The sequence below is a fragment of the Oryzias latipes genome, chromosome 1 (genome assembly GCF_053564925.1).
Source record: "Oryzias latipes strain Hd-rR chromosome 1, Olatipes_Hd-rR_3.1".
In the NCBI taxonomy this organism is placed as follows: domain Eukaryota; kingdom Metazoa; phylum Chordata; class Actinopteri; order Beloniformes; family Adrianichthyidae; genus Oryzias; species Oryzias latipes.
In genome coordinates this window covers 22,582,951-22,589,962 of record NC_136237.1, presented here as the reverse complement: position 1 = coordinate 22,589,962, position 7,012 = coordinate 22,582,951, and the positions used below count along the sequence as shown (strand labels likewise).

General features: G+C 39.5%; 1 long non-coding RNA gene across 1 annotated transcript; it reads left to right on the top strand.

The window, feature by feature from the left end:
• Nucleotides 1–4,103: 4,103 nt before the first annotated feature.
• On the top strand, nucleotides 4,104–4,980 carry LOC144993136 (uncharacterized). Its single transcript, XR_013657046.1, has 2 exons — nucleotides 4,104–4,722; nucleotides 4,803–4,980. It is a non-coding gene; the product is annotated as an uncharacterized LOC144993136 (long non-coding RNA).
• Nucleotides 4,981–7,012: the final 2,032 nt, after the last annotated feature.

Here is a 7,012-nt window from a genome sequence, read left to right as displayed (position 1 = left end):
TGTCCGGTCTCTGTATGACCGGAGCAAGAGATTGATTTTTAGTGCCGGCAGTAAGTCAGACCTGTTCCTGTTGCATGTTGGACTCCGGCAGGGTTGGCCTTTATCACCGGTTCTGTTCACAGTTTTTATGGACAGAAATGTATCAGAGCAAAAATTGTTATTCTGACAAATAGTATGACTGAGTAACAGCTGTTTATTTCTCAATAGAAGTGTACGGGATTATGGCTTTTTGGAACCAGCCCGTACTTTCTGTTTGGAACCCAACGAGGGAGGGGGTCACTCAATTCAGTTGTCATGTACAGTCAACGTTTGCAGCCCAGATGTTGGGTTCTTTGCTGTTTACTATTTGTATTGATTGTTTTTGGTAAATGGTAATGGTAAATGGCGTATACTTATGTAGCGCCTTTCTTCCTACAAGAACAAAGCGCTTTACAGTCACAGACCCATTCACCAAGTCACACACACATTCCCACACTGGTGGCGGCTCCGCTGCCAAACACAGGCGCCTGCCTACCACCAGAGGCAAGGTGGGGTTCAGTGTCTTGCCCAAGGACACTTCGACTCATGGGCATGCAAGGCGGGAATCGAACCTGCAATCTTACGATCATGGGTCGACCGCCCTTCCGCTGCACCACGGCCGCTCCATTTTTCAGGCTCCTCCCAGTTTTACTCCAGCATCTCTCCTCTTGGAGAAGAACATAGCTGCTCACTTATGTTAATTGTTTTTTCTGTACATAAGGATTCTTTACTGTGTTTCCTGTGTTGAAGCGTTTGGGATATTGTTAGTCTTTGGAGTATTTCTGTGACTTTAGGAATACTATCTATAGTTTTTCCCTTTTACTTTTGTATTAAACTCATCATCCTGGGTCTGGGTTCTTTTTTCGCTCTGTATTTAAGTGTTGTAAAAAATTTTATTTTGTACTAAACTCCAATTCTAATATCTAAGGAAACGTGAACACCAGCAGTTATTTATAACACAAAATCATATCACTTATTTCCCACCATCCCAACCAAACCTTTTACACATTTATTTGTAATAAAAGGCACAAGGGACACAATTTTCCATCTACAGGAAAAAGACAAAGAGAGCAGTACCTTCCCACACTGCAGATGAAAGAGATTATCAGAGCTGCTGCTGGTTGTTTCATTGGTCGAAGACAACCGAGCATTTTGAAGGAGAATATTGCAGAGCTGTCATTGTGTTTCCAGCAAAGCAGAGAGGAGGGAGAGGAGGAATTGTTTGAACTGTAAGAAAAAGCTGTGAAAATGGTGCAGGTGGCATATTTACACCCAAGGTCTGCACGGGAGGGATTACATGCAACGTTTTCATGTCACCTGTTTGACAGCATCCTCTAATAGAGGTATTGAAGGTTCCCACTCATTAGTCAGGCAGGGCCTTTATTTATCACAGCTTTAGGTTTTTAAAGTAAGTGACTGCCAATCCAAGCCCTCGGATTTAAATAAAAAACAAAAAATGAAATAAAACAGTAAACAGATAGAGGCAATGCTTTCCTTGTCTCCTTCTAGCATCATTAGAGGGTTTTCTAAATATCTCAAATTTAAAATTTTAGATATTTTTTCTGAAATGTAGCACTCAAATGCCACAGAAAATTTGATGGCAAAACTGAAAAAACAAAACAGCATGTAGTTCTCCTACAGTAAGTCAGCCCAGTCACATTTTTAAAAGAATAAGGAGAACGAGAAAGTTTTAGTATTTTTTTTTTTTTGGATGATCTAAAAAACATTAGATAAAAATAATCCAACAAACCACTTTTGAAAGAATTGGTATACCCTTGCCTTTTTCGTCAGAACAAAACAATCTTCTTTGTTCCAATCTCTCTTCCTCTGATGTTTACACACAGTAACTATTTACCCAGCAATCACCCACAGATCATCGTCTTCTGCAAACAAGTGGGGCCCAAAAGGGAACAAACAATAACAAGGGTGAAGGCTCTTCAACAAAAGAGATAAATTATAATACAGGCAGACACCAGAAAGAAGGGCGAGGAAAGAGCTAAATGATGCGGATGAAATTGAACTTGATTAAAAAAGCAAACAAAACCAGCCCACTACAAAATCAGCACTTTGTAAATGAGTCTGCACAAAGCTAATATGTGGCAACCCTTAGACGCAGAGGAGGCGAGATGAAAACGACAACAGTTTAAAAGGAGAGATCTTCAGTCTGGCTGACATATTTACACAATTATGTGCAGGATCCAAAGCATGACAAGCGGCATCTCTGCCTCTCAAAAAGACACAAGAAGTTCAGTTTTTATTCTTTGTTTTTTTTTTTCATCTTCTTCTATACGTTTGTGTCAACCCGATTCAATAAGAGTGCATGACACGGACCTGCACAATAAAGCCAGCTGAGATGAGGGTGTCAACATTTTTCCAGATGAAACTATCCAGGCCTAACGCTCTGTCAATTAATATTAGAGCTGAAAAGCGTCAGTTCTCCACAATGCTGAATTTATTAGAAAAGAAATGAATTTATTCACTATAAGTATACTAAATCTTCCTTTGTCATAATGTATGTGTTAAACAAAGTTATTTTATTTTGAAAGGTTAGAGAGATGCATCACACAAAAATCAGCAGTCTCCATCTCTTTTTTTCCTCTCGGTCCCAAACTTGTTCATGTGAAAAACAAAGATTTAACATTCAGTGCAAGAAGTGAGTCCATGTGTATAAATATTTTCTGTTTTTGTGAAGCTATAACATCTAACCTCATTATGAACTGTGCTGTCTGTTCGTATGATGAAATCTAGTAACAAGACTTTTCCATTGGTCTTCCTGATCTTAGTTCGACTTATTTCTTCAACCTGCATAAAAAACAAAACAAAAAAAAAAAAAAACGAATACATATGCTACATGTGTAATTTGGTTAAATAAATAAAAAACAAATTTCTTATGTCCTTAGACTACTTTTGTCACTCTGTTATAATACTAAGTAGCACAGTATTAAACAGTTCAGCCCTAAAAAGTGTAGCCCAACTGTTTCTCAAGGAGCTGCGGTACATATTGTAAATTAAACCATTTAAGTGATTAAACCATTTAAGTGATGACTAATAGACACCAGGCATGTGATACACGTTCAAAACGAGCTAAACAGTCTTTCTTGACTGTGCGAACAGTGTTCACACTGAACTGTTGCTACCTGGTACTGTTGCATATACTCACAGTTGGAAGAGGCCTGGTGCGAAATGTCAAAGCAGTACAATTCTTGTGAGTCTTGATCCAGGCTTTTTCTATTCCGATATGTAAAAGACTTGATGTTATATAATTCCATCTGGGCACAAATCACAATTATTCATTTCTCCTTCGTGATCTATTTCTAAACGGTTGGCGCTTCCGTGAATTGAAAAGGATGTCTTCTATACATTACTACCTAATCAGAATCCCTAATTAGTCAAAGTTCAACTGGTTTAACTTTTAATGTGCATTCAGTAGCTGCATGTTTTGTACGCAGAGCCGAAGAAACTTGCGGAGCGACATGCAAAAGTGAAAGTTTTGAATACGGAAATGTGCATTTACAAAGACTTTTCATTGGAAGTGGTCGCTTGAACACGACTTCCAAGATCGGTGTGAACATAGCATGGGGGGGGAGGGTTGGAACTGGAATCTTCTCCTTCTAAATCTAAAGAGACTCTTCTTTTCTGAGATATTTTTAATGCAAGTTTGTTGCATTTCTGTTTGGTTAACTTTTTTCCACTGTGTAGCTGCTCTCATTTATCAATTTCCTCCAAAATATCCATGGCACACAGACTACGTGATCCAAACTTTAACTAAAATGTGAATGACCAGAGAATTTTATCTGCAGGACACATCAAAAAGGTTTTAAAAAAATTAAACATATGTTGTTTATTAGCTTTGATTCAGCTGAGGGGTGTTACTTTACTAGCATGTAAAATATATGTATATATATATATATATATATATATATATATATATATATATATATATATATATATATATATATATATATATATATATATATATATATATATATATATATATATATATATATACTTCATGGCCATCCTTGTAAGCTGGAATAACATAGAAAATCCTTTTTATTCAATTTTTTAATGCACCCAAACTCCAAAAAGGCTAGAGAGTCCATAGCGATTTCCAAGCTGTTTGATAAGTTCACCTTCATTAGAAAATGTTTCGCTGAGATTTCATCAGCAGAAAACAACACAGAGAACAGAAGCTTGGAGAGACAGGGACAACCACAGAGAAGCTTTGAGGCTTAGGTGAGTTTCTCCATTTTTGTATCAGCCTGAGCATTTCTTGGCATAGTTGAGATGACCTATATTCATAACTCATCAAGCCTACTTGACCAGACTGGTGTCCTTGTCCCAGTTTACAAGAACTGTAAGGAAATCAATTTGTAGCCATTACATGTTCACCTCTGCTCTGAAAGGTGGCGATATACCTCCTTCAAGATCATCAGTTGGTTTTTTCTCCTGATTCACAACAATTTGTAGAAAGAAATGCTAAAAATGCAATTTTAAGCTTGATTGTCTATATATTTTGTCCATCACGAGAAAAATGCAACAGGAACATGTTAAAAGGACCAAGTGTCACGGTGCCCCTGTCTGCCCCGCCTCCTCCTGCTCTGTTCCTGATTCCACCAGCTGTGACCACTTCACCTTCATCAACCCGTCTGCTCTTAAGGAGATCCAGTCCATCCATTCGACGCCAGATCGTTACCCCTTATGGTGACTACGCCTGGTCTGCCTGCTCATGCCTTGTTTACTCTTGTCTTGCCACATTCTAACCCTGTGTATCCCTGTCACAGGATTCATCACGACGAAGGTCACCTGTGTGGAAAACCTCGGCTGCTTACCTGTTGCTACGACGAAATCCGGAGACGCTCTGCCGCTACTCTGCCTCCAGCCACGCCACGAGCCACGCTCTCGCCAAGGATCATCTTACAGCCAAAACAGAATTGACATTAAAACACTCTTGTGATCATTCTGGGTTTCAGCGTCTGGGTCTGTCCCGCCTACCGATCATGACACCAAGAACACGATTTTCATCTAAGCGGATCTGAGCAGGTTTAATGTCCAGCTTTAAAACTTTTGATTTAGTCAAGTTTTAAAGAGACTTGAGACTTGGTCTGCAAGGGATGGGAGTGATTCCAGTCATTGTCTTTGGTCAGTTGTCATAGTGTCATTTCATAACCTTTTAATAAGCAACCCAAGGCAAAAACACCAAAACAGTGGAGCTGCTAAATTATTAAATATAATTATTAAATATAATTGTGCAGGAAAGCAGGATGCACAGGAAGCGCTCCAAAATAGGGTGGAGATGTTTTCAAAATAAAACACCTTAGACGAATGCTGAAAACCCCCTTTGGGTAGACTCTTGACTTCATGAGTCTTCTGCTTCTAGAAAGGTACAACTTACAAACCATACTTTCCTGTTTACATGTATTTGGCAACTGCTTGGTCCATGTTAAAGTGAAAACTGGCATATTTTTTGTATTTCCTTTTGACCCCCAACACACACACTTTCATGAGAGCCAGTACTTTTGCTTGTTTGGCTATCATTTCAACAAGCAGGTTTGTTGGTGGCTCATCATAAAAGATGCTCTGTAACAGAACTATATGAGATACATGAAATAAAAAATAATGCTATGGGCCATTAAATGTAGTGGGACAAAAGGATCACACAACCCTTATACATATTCACTGTCCCACTGATATTCAAAGACTACTTTAAGTCATCTTCCATGTCTCTGAGGCATTCAGTTACAATGGCACTTTTATCATATGCTTATCAGTGTTGGCCCCTCTCTTATAGAGCTCGATCTTTTGGCCCTTCAATCACGGAGCATATTACTCCTCTGTCAGAGCAAAGCACTTCCTAATGACAGGGAGGCCAGCTGGGACTAAGGAGAGGGCAGGAGGCACATGCATTAACATAATAATCCAACCACACTCCCACAGGCCCCAGGGCTGGACCCCTTATAAGGTAACCCCCTCCTCACAAAGATCTGTGCACAGGACCTTCTCCAGTGAGCCTGTCAACCTGTAGAAATGGCATGGATTTCCCTCTGCTAATTGTTGACCGGAACAAAAAAAAAAGGGAACCCCAACTGTATTCACATAGGAAAATGTGTTAAAAAAAATAAAATGTTGATTGAAATGGGACATACATTCTCTAGAATGTGCTAAGTTAATGAAAACAAGATTGAGTCTTCCATTTCTTTTTGCAATAAGATTGTTGAAAAAAAAAACATTATCGGAATCAACACTGTCAAAGGGCTTGACACATTTTCACAGTATAGGAAGCATCCCCTCCTTACTGAAGTGCAGCTCAGAGAGACACAGGCTTTGAGGACAAGGGAAGGGAGGAGCATTAGAGGGCTGGGTGTTGGTTCCACAGCCTTCCTTGTGGCAAAAAAATTGATAGTGTTAGCACCACACTCTGAGGCCTATGATCTTTGCACTGAGGTCCCATGGTATCATATGGGGCTTGCACATTTCTAACCACATGAGACAGCTGCCATCATTGCGTCAAAGCCTTAATAATAAAGCCATGCAGCCATATCTCACTGCTTTTGCCTGGAGACAAAACAACAAAAAGCCAACACACCAGCAAAAAGAGAAAATGTGTGAAAAAAGAATAAGAAAAATGGATTCTGCCGAGTTTAATTCAAAGCCACTGAGAGGTGAAAAAATGCAGAGAAGCAAGACAGTAAGCAATGTATTAGCAAACCTCCAACCAAGAGTTGTGTAGCATTTTCATTACAAGGTCAGTCGTCTGACAGAGAGCATTTCTAGTGGAAAGGTCCCCGTGACTGCTACTGTGGAGCTGTCAAACACTGGCTGAGGCACTTGAGTGAAGTTCACACACAGCAGAACCTTGGTAGCAACAAAGCTGCAGCTAAGAAAGAAGTGAGGGATGATGAAAAAGGCGATCTGATTTGATCAAGAGACAAGGTGAGAGTAAGGAATTCCTGCCCCTGCTCCCGTTCCATGAAAAGACAATTCTCTAATTGGT